The sequence below is a fragment of the Aotus nancymaae genome, unplaced genomic scaffold (genome assembly GCF_030222135.1).
Source record: "Aotus nancymaae isolate 86718 unplaced genomic scaffold, 86718_ANA_hifiasm-v0.15.2.pri h1tg000016l, whole genome shotgun sequence".
NCBI classification, from domain to species: domain Eukaryota; kingdom Metazoa; phylum Chordata; class Mammalia; order Primates; family Aotidae; genus Aotus; species Aotus nancymaae.
The window spans coordinates 72,841,056-72,857,946 of record NW_026988428.1 but is presented as its reverse complement, the minus strand read 5'-3'; the positions used below and the strand labels follow the sequence as shown (position 1 = coordinate 72,857,946).

Below are 16,891 nucleotides of genomic sequence, written 5' to 3'. Positions count from 1 at the left end.
ACATTTTACACCTAAAAGATTTAAAACATTTTGTGTATGCTCAAGTTCCCCGCCCTAACCCCTACCCCCTGTCATTGACATTAGTGGCAACTTTAAATGGTAACCAAGTAAAAGGACATTTTGGTAATGAGTGTTGATAATCCTGAGGAAAACTAGTGAGTATATAGTAGCCACCTTTAACCTGTGCCAAAGCAGTTTCTAATTTCATTTGCTCTCTATAAAATAAAGAACTGAGCTGAAATAATTTGCTCAGTGGTGTGATTAGCCTATTATCATTGCTGAGAATAGGGTTTTTGGAGTGTGAAGTGATTCCTGAAGATTTCACCTGGTATGTTTCCAGCAAGAATCCTGTGATGACCAACACATTTCCTCACCTTTGGTTCTTGAGAAATTAATCTCTTTGCAACAAACCATTAATAGGGAAAACAAGGAAATGCTTTCCTTTTCTCTTTGTCTCCTTAAAGCTCACACACCCCAAGTTACTGCAGAGAAGCAAATGGCACCTTTTCCCCATTGCCAAGGATCCCAGCTTATGCAGGTATGAAGGACAGATCATTTCTGAAAATGTTAAGACTCTGCTTGCAGTGAACTTGGTCTCAAACAGTTTCATGAAATATGTAACTGTGTATGTTAGGAGGAGGGTTGGTTGAAAGAGCAGGGGTAGTGGGGGAAATCTGATTATCTCTGGGGAAATAATTCTCTTGCCACTGAAGGTGGCAAGTCCATTTAAAAAAAAAAAATATTTAGGACCCTCTCAGTTTAAATCAAGTGTTTTTTGGGGGGTATCAAAATTGTGGTTGATAACAATAAATGGAAGATTCAGAATACTTTCATTTAAAGCTTAACCATTAGTTGGAATATGATGAAACATTTTACGCATTATAAAAGTATGGAGCAGTACAAAAGAATGCAAATACTTTATTATATGAATAAACTACAGTGATTGTGGAATTTGACTCTCTTCACCCCTTTTCACTTGTTCTTGAAAGTATTTCTACTCTACTCTGGTAGGAAGAAAGACTTGATTTGATATTTCTATCTAGTAAAGTTCTATGAAATTTCTTTATTAGGTGAAGCTGTTCCCTATCCTTATCTCTGGAGCTAGGTTGTGCATCTTGTCAGTGGGGGAAAGAAAGGCACCACAAGAAGTTTTAGAAATGGCTCAGTGGTCCCAGCTGGTAAACCTTGTATTAAGGAACCCTTTTGAAGTTGTCAGGGACATAGGATGAAATCAAAATGTTCTTTAGTTTTAAAAAAGATTTCCAAAAACCCAGATGAGAACCCTAGAATTACATAATGTAAAGAACACTGGATTTAGGAATCAAATAATCTGGGTTTTAGCTCTGTTTGGCCCCTTATGTTGCTTAGCTATTATGGACCTTGGTTTCCTACTATATGCAGGTTAGTCACAAAGAAACTTAAGTTATAGCCCCTCCCCTCAACAGGGTAAGAACATAGATGATTTCTAAGGATGTTTCTTCCTAAAAAGGTTATAGAATTTAAAGACAACACTAGAGGTTATATAGTCCACATCCCCATTTAATGAGAGAAAACATTATAACTTATGAAGGAAAGTTTCTGATAGTAGTCTTTTAAAGATATGTTAATATGTTTTGGTTGGTAGTACCACAGATTGACTCAAGTAGAGGCAGGCTCTTGCAGGTTAGCAGCCCTGGTGGTCCAGCAACCTCTTCCAGTCTTAAAGACTATTTCAGATTTTTACCTCTTGTCAAATACTTGGCTTGTCACCTCTGCTGCCTCAGCAGAGGCCTAACCTCCTAACAGGTAAATTGAAGCTAACAGGAGAGCTTCTAAGAGTCCTCCTTAGTTGCCTGTATCATCCTTGTCTGTCCCAGAAGAGGTATCTGTCCTCTGGTCAATACTATGAAAGTATAGGTGAATGAGCAAATCAGTGAATCCTATCCATTGTAACTCCTTAGAGACCTTGTTCTATCAGCCCTTTATCTTCAGTATCTCCTCTTTCTTGTTTAGCATATAATTTCAAGCTTTGTACTGAATAGGAGAGCTTAGCTCTGTCCTGTATATTTTCCCTTGAACCTGTCTGTCTTTCCTGTTCTCTTTTTCTACTTTGTAGCCAAGCCCCATCTTTTCTCTGTATTTAGCTTTCACTCCTCAGCCAGTTGTAATCTGGATTCTACTCTTATTTCACTGAAAGTTCCCCTCCTGATGTCAGTGAACTCCACATTGCTAGACCCAGTGGACACTTGATTTTTACTTGACTTCTCTTTAGTATTTGAAATTGTTATCCACCTCATTTTAAAACCTCTTTCATTGAATTCTTAGCCACTACCTTTTCCTAATTTTTTTTTTGAGACGGAGTTTCACTCTTGTTACCCAGGCTGGAATGCAATGGCGCGATCTCGGCTCACCGCAACCTCCACTTCCTGGGTTCAGGCAATTCTCCTGCCTCAGCCTCCTGAGTAGCTGGGATTACAGGCACGCGCCACCATGCCCAGCTAATTTTTTTTGTATTAGTAGAGACAGGGTTTCACCATGTTGACCAGGATGGTCTCGATCTCTTGACCTCGTGATCCACCCGCCTCGGCCTCCCAAAGTGCTGGGATTACAGGCTTGAGCCACTGCGCCCGGCCTCTTTTTTTTTTTTTAACAGTGGAACTGACTAGATACAGTTTATTAAAATATGTTCATTATAAACAATTTTACCTCAGCTTTGTGGAAACTGCAAATACATTGAAAACTGATAGTGTCATGAGATTGCAAATATTGCCTTATAAAATTATAAAGAAGTAAAATTGTTTAGTAGAAACCAAGAAATATCTTATTTCAATTTTCCACATATAAAAATATACTTTTTATTGCAACACTGAACAGTTAAGGCCACAACACTTGAAGGAGAATTTGAGATACGCATATTTTGAAATGACATATCAAAAGTATTAGCATAAATAAGTATCAAAACTGGTCACACTGATTGAGATCAAATAAAACATATTAACATATCTTTAAAAGACTACTATCAGAAACTTTCCTTCATAAGTTATAATGTTTTTCAAGTATAAATGACAATATGCTTGGTGATGTGAAAACATATATATTTATAGTACTGTACAGAATTTTGATCTCTGTGTTTGCTGGTGGAATAGTCTGATGATTCTCACTCACGTGGTTCTGGTCGGCATCTTTATTATCGCTTTTTAAAATGATTTGATCTTCTAAGGGTTTTATCTCTGGGAGCGGCTCACTGTTCGAGGGCACCCTTTTGAATAGAAAAAGCTTCATTTTTTTCATGTCTTTGCTTGGTGTTGATTCTTTATTTTCTAGGATTTCTAATGAACTGCTTTTGGCTGATCAAGCATGGTTCCTTTTGGGTTTTCATTGTATTCAAAAATGGCCTATTCCTTTAGGTTGGTTTTTCTTCTTTTCAGTGGTTTCAGCTGAGCTATCATTGGCTCTTTCTGCTCCTTCTGTTTTACTGTGGTCACCTGCAGAAACACTTTCATCATCTCCCACAGTTTTCTTCTGGCTTTCCAGATTTTCAACATTAATTTTCTCATCCACATCTTCTAGTTTTGCTTCTACAGTTTCAGGGAATTCATGATGCTCTGCTTTGTCTGTAAGGTCATCTGATAGGATCTCTGTTTCCTCCTTTCTTCCGCCACGCACCTTGACATTTTCCTCATTTGCTTCTACCTCTTGCTCCTCTATTCCATTTCCTTTTGAATCCTCTACTTCTTTCTTCTCCTCTGGGATCTCTGCTTCCTCATCTGAAAATGCTTCCATAATCGTAGGTGGTTGCATCATGAAAATCCCTTGTGACACATGTTGTTTACATGCTTTCCCTTCTTTCATTTCTGGCATCTCTTCACATTAATCACTATTATCATTTTCAGTAAGAGCTGTACACTGCGTCAGATTCCCAATTGTTTGCTGTTTCTTTTGTTTTGGAACTGGTGACAATTTTAATGACTTTTCATTGGAATTCTGGCTCATCATATGTGTCATGTTTAAGATATCAGTAGTTTCTCCAAGGCTTCCTATAGTTGAAAAATTATCTATCTCTGCTTCTTTGGTCATTTCAACTTGAAAATTATCTGGTTCCTCTGGCTGCATGAGGTCCTCTTCAGGTAAGATTCTCTCTAGGAGGTCATTCTCAGAACAACATGGAAAGAGTTAATTGGGGGGAAAGAAGCAGAAAGGTCAAGAGTTCCTTCTACTGGAGGTAGTGTTCTTATCAATGGATAGAATCTGGAGATCTCTCCCTCTCTCTTGACCGCATCCGTGCTGATAGAGTTCTCTGCAGTAAATTTCCTGAGGTTAAATTGCCAAAGGTCAGAAAAGATAAGCAAGTATCATTTAGTTCATCAAATTCAATTTCTTCTCGGGGAGCAGCAAAAACTACCATGTGACATCCACCACAAGCAACCAATTTAACTATAAACTTCAAAAAATTAGAGCTGACTTTCTCCACAAGAAATATAACTTATTGTTTGATCCCCAATATTCTCAACGACTTTGGGTTCTGAAGTTTCAAAAAGAAAAGTGCCACGACCCAGCTGACCAAATTGTCCCAGCCCAAAGGTATACACAGCATTCTCTGTGAGAACCACACTATGCTCTCTGCTACAAGGTACTTGGATCACCTTCTCAGGAATTTCAGGCACCATCTGGGGTATTCTGTGATTGCTCAGGAGCTCATTGGGAAGACCTAACTTTCCATTTTCAGGTTCTCCAAATATATATAGCTCACCATCTGTTCTTACAAGAGCTGAATGGTAATATCCGCAAGAGAACCAGGAGACGTTTCCCAGTGGTCACTTGATGAGGGACACAGGCATTAGGTATATTTGGTAAGCCAGTTTGTCCTTCGGAATTGTCACCCCACATAAAAAGTCTTCCATCCTCAGTTAGGGCAGCTGAAGTATTAGATCCAGCAGAGAGCTGTTTAATCTTATGCTGGGATGTAAAAAAGCTAATTAGATGAAAAGTGGTGCTTTCTTCAGTGTCACCAAGCCCCAATTGTCCTTCATCATTTCCCCCAGTTGCATATACATTGCCTCCTTCTGTTGACACCAGGGTGTGGTTCCTTCCACAGGCGGCTAATTTCACTTTTTCAGGTTTTAGAGCTTTGACGTATGTTGGCTTGCTGACAGCTGACTCTGATCCTAATCCTAACTGACCCCAGTTGTTACTGCCAAACACATAAAGTTTATTATTTCCTGTAACAACAGCACTATGTTCATCTCCACATAAAAGGTGTACAGGAACATCATTTTTAAACCAAAATTTACCAGCAATATTTTCAGCAAATGTACTTTTCCCAAATATAAACACAGCACCTGAATCGGGCATTAGCTCCTCAGGCTCCCTCATGCCAAAGTGGTTCAGGCAGCCTGTCGAGAACTGCTTGATCTGGGCTAAGGCCGCCACTTTGTCCTCACGCGGGCCGCAGAAGCGTCCCTATTCCTCATGGTGAAACTCCAGACTTCCACGCTCCCCTAAGTCAACAAACAGCCCTCCTAATTTTTCTTCTCTTTAGCTGCTCTTTAATCAGCCTACTTTTCTGGTTACCTTTTGAAATGGTGTAATCCGGGCTCTTCTCTATATAACATGGATGTCCTAGTCCACTCCCAGTTACTTTTATTCAAATGATTCTCAGCTCAGTGTCACCTGCCCATGGTTTGTTTCTGAGCTCTTGTAATCAACTGTCAAACATTTCCACTTGTATTTTTTTTTTAAATCTATTAAATGTATTTCAGTAGGTTTTTGGGGAACAGGTGGTGTTTGGTTACATGGATGAGTTCTTTAGTGCTGATTCCTGAGATTTTGGTGCACCCGTTACCTAAGAAGTTACACTGAATTTAATATGTAGTCTTTTATCTCTCACCTCTCTCCCACCCTTTCCCCCAAGTCACCAGAGTCTATTGTATCAGTCTTATTTTCATCACCATGGGGCGTACCCTGCTGGGTGTTAAATATACTCTAGACCCTGTTGGCTATATATCTGGAGTTAGACCTCTGGAGACTTTTCAGATCCAAGGACTCTGACCTTGCCCCAGAATTACTGGTTTCTCAGGGAGATGCTGGAGATGGTGGAGGTTCTCACTCTTTGGGTCCTCCTGTGACTCATTTTGATTGAGTTCCTCATTTGGCTGGTCACAGTGGCTGGATAGTGTGACCTGCTCCCTTAAGTTTTCTTGAAGCAGTGGTCTTTATTTGTAGAGGCTTTTTTTCTGGAACTCCCCCGGAGGGCTCCTTTTCCTTTCAAGGTTGTCTTGGGAACTTTGATAGTGCTTTTTTGTAGAGCCTTTTTTTTTTTTTTGCAACTCCCCTGGAGGAGGCTCCTTTTCCTTTAGAGATTTTCTTGGAAACCCTGATAGTGCTTTTAGGTTGAGACAGGGTCTTTCTCTTCCTTACCTCTTTGGTATTGGTGGATGGTGGTTTCACAGCTGGGCTGGAGGCTTGTGGTTTCCTGGTTATTTTCGCCAGCATCTCTCAACAGCCTCAGCTGATTCTTAAGATGTCGGCTTAAATGCTACCTCTTCAGAGGCCCCCATGTTCTCTCTCGCAATGGCCTATTCTAGTCCGTTAGGAGACTTTGCCATATATTTCATATTTGTGTAAAAGTTCCATGAGAGCAGAGGTTTTGTTTCCTTTCTCTCTCTATACATGGCAACTAGAACAATACTCTGCGTAAACATTCAACAGATAGCTTGAAGGAATGCTGTTTCGTGCCTTTGTTCCTTCCTATACATTATTGCTCCCCTGTTGTTCTCTGTGTTCGGAGTGCCGTAACTTCACTACCTTTCTCCTTACTACCTTCTCATTCTTCAGAATTCAGCTCATACCCAAATTCCTTTGAGAAGTCCTTTGGGTTACTCCTCTATATGTAATCTGAATTAGGTGTCCTTTCTTGGAGCTCTAGACACTGGTTCTCAGAGTGACATTTCTGCATGGACATCATCACCATCATCTGGGAATTCATTAGAAATGCAAATTAGGAGGCCCTACCCTAGACCTCCTGAATCAGAAACTCTGGGAGTGGGGCCAGCAACTTATGTTGTTAACAAGTCCTGCAGGTCATTGTGATGCACGCCAAAGTTTGAGGACCACTAGAGTCTAGTCACTATAGAATATATCTCCAGGATCTGACACAACGCCTAGAACAAGGTTATCATGAAGATCTTCCTTATAAAGACCTGAAATCTATCTTTCTGTAGCCTCATCAATCCTGGTTCTTTTGAGAAAATGAAGAACTAGTTCAGTTGCATGTGTTAGGCAACCTTACAACGTTTAAGGATAGTGATTATCTCTACTTCTCTACCTCTCATCCCCAACTCCTCTAGTTTAATATAATTTTTTTTTTCTCGTGGGCTATAATTTTGAATCCCTTCACCTTCCTCATTGGGTTTATCTGGACAATTTCAACTTCATATCCATCTTAAATATATATTCAAAATATCCTTTTAGCTTTTAACCTACAATTCTGAAAGGTGCAACTGTACATGCCTATAATCACCCCAGCAAGACAGAGTTCACAATGACCATGGTTAGAATTCCATTTCTACAGTCGGAGGTGCATAGTGGTAACCAAAGTTGTTCAAAAGCTTTGTACATTCTCTATTTCAAAGGGCTTAGCCTTCATAACATGTAATTCTGTAAAATGGTTTCAGATAACTGAGTTGGTGGTCCTCCAACAGAACCACCTGGAGAGCTTTTACAAACCATACCTTGGCCAGGCATAGTGGCTCACATCTGTAGTCCTAGCACTTTGGGAGGCCGAGGTAGGGGGATTGCTTAACATCAGGAGTTCAAGACCAGCATGGCCGATGTGGTGAAGCCCCGTCTCTACTGAAAATACAAAAATTAGCTGGGTGTGGTGGCACAGGCATGTAATCCTAGCTACTCGGGTGGCTGAGGTACAAGAATCGCTTGAACCTGGGAGGCAGAGGTTGCAGTGAACCAAGATGGCGCCACTGCACTCCAGCCTGGAGACAGGAGGAGATTGCCTCAAAAACAAATCATACCTGCCACTCCCCATCCTAGACCAATCTCATTGCGAGTATCTCACAGGGAGCTGAAGTATCAGTATTTTTTTTAACAGCTTGATGGAAGTATAATCTACATACCACAAAATCTACTTATTTTAATATATGATTTTAGTAGGTTTACAGAATTGTACAACCCTTACCACATCGTACAAACTTCAGAATGTTTCCATCACCCAAAAAGAAACTTCATGTCTATTCAGTCAGTCCCTGTTTCTACTCCCAACCCTAGGTGGCCATTAATCCGAGTATCTCTAGTTGCCTTTTCTAGACCTAAACAACAGGATTTTGTTTGTAAGCTCTCAGCAGATTTTTAATATGTAGCCAGAGTTGAGAACCATAGTTCTAAATGCATAATGAGAAATCATAATGATTTTTAAGAATTATGTATATCTTACATATTTTTCATATTTATGGCTCCCATCCATACAGTGTATGGATCTGTCACCAGTAAGACATAGACCATTCTGTTATTTTCCTTTTATACATTTTAGTATCATATTCAAAATGGCCTACCATTCTCTCCCCAAGTTATTTTAAAATATCTCCAGTCTTCTTTTTTTCCCCTTTAGCTGGGAGATACCTCAGGAACATTCTCCCCGAGATGATGTCTTCAGTAATGCTTGCATGTATTGGTGTTGATTCCATCCTGGAAGTTATTTTCCTTACTCTTTCATACTGGTGTTTCCTCACTAGAGGTTTTGCTGTCTGATTCACTTCTCTGCCAAATAAATGTACTTTTGCTTCATAGGTACACAAACATTTCTAAAACTTTTTTTGGAAAATATATTTCTTTTTTCTTCAAAAAAACAAATAGTGCATGCACATTTGTTTTTATTTAAAAAAGAAATAATGAAAAAAAAATCTACCCCAAAATGACCAGTTAAGATTTACTTTCAGGCAACTCTGTATATTTACGTATGCATATATACAACTGTGTACACCTCTGCATAAATGAGATCACACTCCATGTACTGCTTTGTAACTTGCTTCTTTCACTTAATAATGAGAACATTTGTACATGACCATAGATATAGATTTGTATTGTTTTTAATGGCTGTACAGTTTTGCATTATACTGAATCTTGATGTTTAAGAGCTATGTATATTGAGGACATTATTTCTTTGTCTTGTGTTGCAGATTTTTGACCACATTGTTATTAGTCTTTTAACCTTATTTATAGGTTTTTTTTAATTATAAAAGTTAAGTTTTATGATGTAAACTTAATATCTTTATTTTATAATTCCTGGTTTTCCTGATGTGCTTAGAATGACCTTCCCCATTACAAGATAATAAAAATACCTCCATGATTTTGCTTAAAACTATCATAGTTTTATTCTTTATGTCATTAACTTTGTTACATTTTGAATTGATTGGTGTGAGGAATGCCAAGTTTCTTTATTGCTCTGTTGACTGCATTTCTTAAGTTTCTTAAATGCTTTGCATTTCTATGGATAGGTACATATAGTCATTCCAAAACCTCTAATAGCAAACACAACTTTACAAATGTGTGTATTTACTGTATTTATTATCTACTGCTGCATAACAGTATTATCACAGACTTAGCAGCTTAAAGCAACACACATTTATTGTCTCACAATTGCTATGTCAGGAGTCAGGGCACAACTTTGCTGGTACCCTGCTTCAGGGTCTCACAAGGCTGTCTGTAATCATGGTGGTGTTTAAGGCTGTGTCATATCTGAAGTTTGAAGAAGAATCTACTTCTGAGCTCATGTGGTTGTTGGCAGCCTTTAGTTCCTTTTGGGTCATCAGACTAAGGAGGGCCTTAAGTTTTTGTTTGGCCACTGGCCAGAGGCCAGCTTCAGTTCCTTGGGCCCTGTGCTTTCCCAGCATGGCTACTTGCTTCCTCAAAGCTAGCAAAACCAGGTTACAGTCCTATGTAATGTAAACATGTATGTATAATCACATCCATCCTGCCACCATTGCCCTATTCTATTGGTGAGAAGCAGGTCCCAGGTGCTGCCCATGCTGAGAGACAATCACAGAAGGATGTGAACACCAGGGGGGCAGGGATTGTGGGAGACCACCTCTGAGTCTGCTATGCTCACACAGAATGTGCTACATTATACACCGACTGAAGTGTCTGAGAGCGGAAGCTAACTTTTGCAGGCTTAATATAGGCTAGTGCAAAAGTAATTGCAGTCAGTGGCAAAGACCACAGTTACTTTTGCACCAACCCATAAAATTCACCCTATCCATACTTTCCTATTCAAGTTAGATGGAAAAAGGTAAATGTAATGTCTTTGTTTTTTAATGTTCATGAGAAGAAAAGCAATAACTTTTCATACTTGGGCTAACATTTAAAAGACTGCTGCAGTTTGAAGTATTTATAACTGCCCTTTAGCCAATATCCTGCGTTCAGTAGAAAAAATTTACTTCTTAGGAAAATGGAGATCTTCAAATCTTGTCAACTGTGTTCTGAGTTCCTTAACTCTACTGATTCTCCTCTGAACACCCTCCAAATTGTTCATATCCCTTTTAATATCTATACAAAGCATGATTTTAGTCTTCAGAAATTCTGTCTGAAGGAATCAGATCTTGAATTTTAAAATTTATAGCATTCACAGTATGTATGAATTTAGTTTCCTCTCCATACATTTTTTTCTCTTCTACAGCCTGTGCTTTTAGAAGCTGTCAGCAAAAATTGGTGTAATTTCTATTCAGAAATGGAAATGTGAGGATTTCCTCATTATTGAAAATTGTCCTTTCCTGTGCATCACAAGAATTTTTATTTTGTTCCTAGGTATGGATACATTGGGGGTTTTGTAAATTGGTAGTACGTGTAGTATGAAAACACAGGAGGCAAGAGAAGAAACTGAAAGCAGAATTCAGAGTTTTAAAGTATCTCATCACAAGTTTGTCAGTAGTAAACAGTGATTTCTTTCCTAGCTAATGGGATTGCCATGCTACTACTGACAGGTGACTCCTCAGACTCATTTACAACTCAGCTAGGGCATGGGTGTGTGCTGGCTTTGTGTGTTTTGCAGTTCTTGTCTGGAAAATATTTAATATTCTAACTGCCGTAGGTTCTGTGGATTAATACATACACATCCTAAGACATGTCTTAGAATTACATGGCTCTGAAATTCTCAGGTATCCTAATGTCAACTTTTCTATGCTTCTGTTACCACTAGGATAGTATCTAAACATTTCTTTCATTTTTTTTTTTTTGAGACAGAGTTTTACTCTTTCACCCAGGCTGGAGTGCAATGGCATGATCTCAGGTCACTGCAACCTGTGTTCAAGTGATTCTCCTGCTTCAACCTCCTGAGTAGCTTGGATTACAGGCTCCTGCCACCATGCCCGGCTAATTTTTATATTTTTGGTAGAGATGGGGTTTCACCATGTTGGCCAGGCTGGTCTCAAACTCCTGACTTCAGGTGATCCACCCGCCTCAGCCTCCCAAAGTGTTAGGATTACAGGCATGAGCCACTGCACCTGGCCATATCTAAACATTTCTAAAAAAGAGTCTGGGCACGGTGGCTCATGCCTGTAATCCAAGCACTTTGGGAGGCCAAGGCGGGCAGATTACCTGAGGTCAGGAGTTCAAGACAAGCCTGGTCAACAGGGTGAAACCCCGTCTCTACTAAAAGTACAAAAAATAGCCTGGCATAGTGGCAGGTGCCTGTAATCCAAGCTACTTGGGAGGCTGATGCAGGAGAATTGCTTGAACCCAGGAGGCAGAGGTTGCAGTGAGCCAAGATGATGCCACTGCACTCCAGCCTGGATGACAGAGCGAGACTCCATCTCAAAAACAAACAGAAAATATTTCTAAAAGATGGCTAGTACCTTGATGGAAAATGTATTTTGGAAATATTATGTATAAATTGCCTAGTTCTATCCTGGTTTTTCTAATATTACAAATTAAGTTGCCATTGTACGATAAATTGTGTACTGAGCAAAGATTTTTCTCATTTGTCAGATGGTTGTAGCTATGTGGGAGGTATTAAAGCTATAGGAGATGGCAAGTGGACAGACCAGAGAGAAAAAGAAATGGTATGCTGAACTCACCTGAAAACCCCAGTTCCCAAGCTATTTGCTAAATTGTGTTTTTTCAAAGTTGTATCTGCACCCTCTCTGATTTGCAGAGAGGGGACAAAAGAGGGAAATTTTATACATATAAAATCTAAAGAAGAGAGATCTGATAACTAAGGTCAAGATATAGGGAAGGAATAGTAGACAAAAAATAGTTTTAGAATATTTTGATGGGTAAATACAAGAGGTTATAGAAGAAACTGAATTCTGATATTCAAGCCTACCTGACAGAAATTGAAATATACAACAATCCCCCTTTCTTCCTCACTTTTGAAGTCACTCCTCTCCAAGTGAACAACAGCACTGCTTTTTGGCTACAGAAAGCAGCTGAGGCTCAATCCCAAAGCAGCAGCAGGCTCCAGTCCAAAGTGCAAACAAAAAGAAGCAGCAGGAGAGGTAGAACAGAGTCATTACCACAGACTGAGTACAGAATAAAGTGACCTATGACAACCAGCATGGAAAGGCATGCTACAGGCTAAAGCCGGACTCAGGAAGGCCTGTTGTGAGGGCGAGAGAAAATCCACAGACTGGCGAGGGAGAAGAGTACCCTGGGCACAGAGTAAGTAGGAAAGAGAATAGTGAGTGACCCATGTCCACATGGCTCAAGGCAAAGCCATACTCTACAATTTCTTTAAAGAAGCAGCATAGGTTCCCAGAGCAGAAAGTGGCAAAGATTCCTCTTGAATTCATGTTTGAAAAATATCCTCAGACTGAAATTACTCAACAAGACAGTGGTGTTTCTGTTAACATGGAAAGCTGAGTTCAGGGGCAGATCTAGATTTTGTAGGTCTTGAAGCTTAGACAATTTGTGGAGGGTCCTCTTTATGGAAAATGGCACAAAATTAAGAATTCAAAACTAGGTACAAGGGATTGGAAGGCACCCATGCAAGGGAGGGGCCTTGAAGCTTCTATTATCTGCAAGGTAATTCTGCTTGAGTGAAGCAGAAGGATCTGGGGCAGACAGACATCCAAATCCTGAGTGTGTCACTTCATAGCTTTGGAATCTCAGGCAATTTAGCTTTCTTCTCTGTGAAGCTCAATTTCTTACCTATAAAATAGGGATAATGCCAGTCTTTCTGGCTTGTCAATAAAGACTAAATGAGAGAATGTATGTGAAGGTGCCTCGTACATGCCATGACTGCTAATACAGATGACTTTATGGGGTGCTAAGTTTTGGTAGGTATGATTGTTGATGAAAAGTGAGTATCTATTATTCTGTCATTATTGTTTGGAGCTCTGATTCCTGGAGATTGAGGAAATATTTCAAGTGTCCGTTGTGTGAGCTGAGCACTCCTAGGCTTTTATCTGTATTCAGGAGATGGTAGATGGCACTGTACTGTCTTCAGGAAGCTTATAGACTAGTGGTGGTAGGTCTGGGCTATAATCATTGGCTCTTGGAATTAGGAATATAACAACTCTTGGAATAACTAGAGTTGCTGGGAGAAAGAACTGTCGCCAGAGCAGTTAGAAGGGGGATGATCAGACCAGCAGTCTCTTTCTTTCCAAGCCTGAGATCAGCTGCAGAAGACTCAGAACTGAAGTGAAGCCCGGGGATGACCCAGTCTTACTCTCTCATTTTATAAAAATGAGTCCTAGAAAGCTAAAATGGATTGCTTCAGGTCATATGCTGGACTAGAATGTTGGAGTTCTGCTTCCCAGGTTATACATTTTTTTCATCATGCTGAACTTTGCTCTCAACTCATTCTCCATTTATGCCCTTTCTTCAGTTTTCCTTCTCCACTGTCCACCTAGCAGAACTCTATGGAAGGCCACCCTGTCCAACAGTCAGGCTGCAGGACCTTCTTAGGCTTCTGCCTCTTGGTCTGACATGTAGATAGAGCTCTCTCCATCGCTGAGTTTCTCCATTGGTGGAAACCAAGGGTTCGGTTGACACTGCAGAGCTGTGTAGGCAAGCAGCACTAGCAGCCAGCAGGCAGGCAGCACAGACGGGCCATGAGGGAGCTTTGGACACCAGTACTTGACAGGGATATTCAGAACCTGGAGAGCTTCCAGAGGAGAGCAATGAAAACAGTGAGTGGGAGTGAGAATGCAGAACTCTCAGGAAAGATAAAAGGGTTTCAGATTATTTATCTTGGAGAAGAGAAAGCTGAGGGTGGCTTTGAAAAGGAGTTTCAGATATAAAACCAGCTGTAGTATATCTTCCCTGAGGATAGACTAAGAAATTAGCTAACAGCAGCAATTAGGCTACAGAGGTTTTCAAACTTAGCTGCCTATTAGAGACATCCAGAGAGCTTTTTAAAAAATATCAGTGTTCAAGCGTCACCTCAGAACAATTAAATCAGAATCTTCTTTTTAAGAGTGGGCGTTAAACATCAGTAATTTCCTTAACGTTTCCCAGGGTAGCCAACATGGAGAACCATAGGGTTAAGGGTCAAGATAAAAGCTCACTAATTGGCCACCATCAGAGCTGCCATCTTGTGGGAGCAAAACCAATGCCTGGCTTGGAGCAGCAGCCGCTGAGGTGTCCCTGGCCAGTGTCCTTCCACCTGTCCACAAGCATGGGGAACATCTTCACCAAACTCTTCAAGGGCCTTTTTGGCAAAAAGGAAATGCACATCCTCATGGTGGGCCTGGATGCTGTGGAGAAGACCACGGTCCTGTACAAGCTAAAGCTGGGTGAGACTGTGACCACCATTCCCACCATAGGCTTCATTGTGGAAACCGTGGAGTACAAGAACATCAGCTTCACTGTGTGAGATGTGGGTGGCCAGGACAAGATCTGGCCTCTGTGGTACCACTACTTCCAGAACACACAAGGCCTGATCTTCGTGGTGGGCAGCAATGACAGAGGGCACGTGAACGAGGCCCATGAGGAGCTCATGAGGATGCTGGCTGAGGACAAGCTCCAGGATGCTGTCCTGCTGGTGTTTGCCAACAAACAGGACTTCTCCAATGCCATGAATGTGGCCGAGATCACAGGCAAGCTGGGGCTGCACTCCCTATGCCACAGGAACTGGTACATTCAGGCCACCTGCGCCACCAGTGGTGACGGGCTCTGTGAAGGACTGGACTGTTTGTCCAATCCGCTCTGGAACCAGAAGTGAATGCGACCCCCCTCCCTCTCACTCCTCTCACCCTCTGCTTTACTCTCATGTGGCAAACATGTGGTTCATGGTGTGAGTGCCAGAAGCTGCCTCCGTGGTTTGGTCACCGTGTGCATCGCACTGTGCTGTAAATGTGACAGACACAGCCTGTGGCACACTTTTTATTTAAGGTAAATAGTTTTTGTTTCCAATGAGGCAGAGTCTGTTACTCTTATGTAATATTACTCAGCCTTTTTTTTTTTAAAATGTCAACAATGCTATTTAATGACTGCTTTATCTACTGAAATATGGAAATACCTAAGTACATGATTTAAATATGCACAAGACTTGGGCTTTTTTCTTCTAGACTCTGTACATCATTCAGCACACTTGCAGTTTTTTCCCATAATATGGGAAATATTTTAAGTCTATAATTCCATTATAAGAATATTGTTATATTTGTTTGATCTTTATTCTTGAAAACACAATCTATACTTGGCACTCCTTCAGGCTTTAATTCAATTATTCTTTAATTTTCACAAGAATACAAGGTTTTCCTTTAGAGTAGCCAACATCAGGATCACTTATAGCACTGCATGCTTGAAGTAACAAAAGAGGAAACCGGCACGCAACATAAACTGGACCCTTCTGTTCAAAAAGTGCTCCATCAGGACAGGTTGTGAGGTTCTTCTGTTCTTCTCAAGTATATGGTTTTAGAAACTTCTTAAGGTCTGCATTGCACCCTGCATAGGAATTTGGGTCAGACACACTGAATGTATATTGCAATGCAGTCACTGGTTTTGGAAAAACCATAAGTCCTGAGCTAGGAATCTGGTCACAATATTTTGGAACCTCATCGTTGAGAGTCTGAAGCATAACCCACATCATGAATGAAAAGAGTATGGCCAGGAACCCATAAAAAACTAGGTAGAAGAGCAAGATCAAATCCCAGCTCTTGGCGGTGCACCCCAGGAACTCTCCAGTGGTCGGATTGTAGATGAAGAGCTTCCACTTGGCCAGGCACTGGTTGAGGGACTTCTCGTTCTTTGTCACGGTGTGCACGCGGATGGCTAGGGGAGGGTGGGACAGCTGAGAACACCTCCTCGTTATAGGGAGTACTCAAGCCGACTGCCAAGAAAGTTACGTTTAATCCCACGGGCCAGCAATAGTCAAAATAAACAGTACTAGAGTTGTGCTTTTTAGTGTTTTTCTTGTCTTCCCCCCCACAATTAAAGTATAGCATGGTAGCTATAAATAAATAATGGACTTTAGAATTCTACAAATCTGAGTTCAAATCCTGGGTCTACCATTTACTAGTTATGTGGCCTAGCAAGTGATTTAATTATCTCTAAGCCTTTGTTTTCCTGTCTTTAAAATGGTTATGTCTGTAATTCTTGAGTCATAGGTTTGTTCTGAGGATAAAGTGAGATGGTGCCTGTATAGCACTTAGCACCATGCCTGGCTCATTTGAAATGCACAACAAACATTAGTAATGGTAATGATTGATGTTATTAATATTCTTTGTCATAAGTCTTGTTTCTTTCAGATCTTGGGTCTGGCATGGTGGCTCATGCCTATAATGCCAGTGCTTTGGGAGGCTGAGGCAGAAGGATTGCTTGAGGCTAGGAGTTTAAGGCCAGCCTGGGCAACATAGCAAGACCCCCATCTCTACAAAAGGTTAAAAAATAATTTGCTAGGCATGGTGGTAGTTAAAGAGATAGTTAAATCACTTGCTAGTCCCACACCTGTAGTCCCAGCTACTGG

General features: G+C 40.6%; 1 protein-coding gene and 3 pseudogenes across 1 annotated transcript in view; 2 read left to right on the top strand and 2 right to left on the bottom strand.

Moving 5' to 3' along the window:
• SLC6A13 (solute carrier family 6 member 13) overlaps nucleotides 1–16,891 on the top strand; it is a 70,887-nt gene that overhangs the window by 6,287 nt on the left and 47,709 nt on the right. The window lies entirely within an intron of this gene.
• On the bottom strand, nucleotides 3,274–5,352 carry LOC105707871 (X-linked retinitis pigmentosa GTPase regulator-like; annotated as a pseudogene).
• Nucleotides 14,135–15,559, top strand: LOC105707869 (ADP-ribosylation factor 1-like; annotated as a pseudogene).
• On the bottom strand, nucleotides 15,509–16,370 carry LOC135275221 (sodium/potassium-transporting ATPase subunit beta-3-like; annotated as a pseudogene).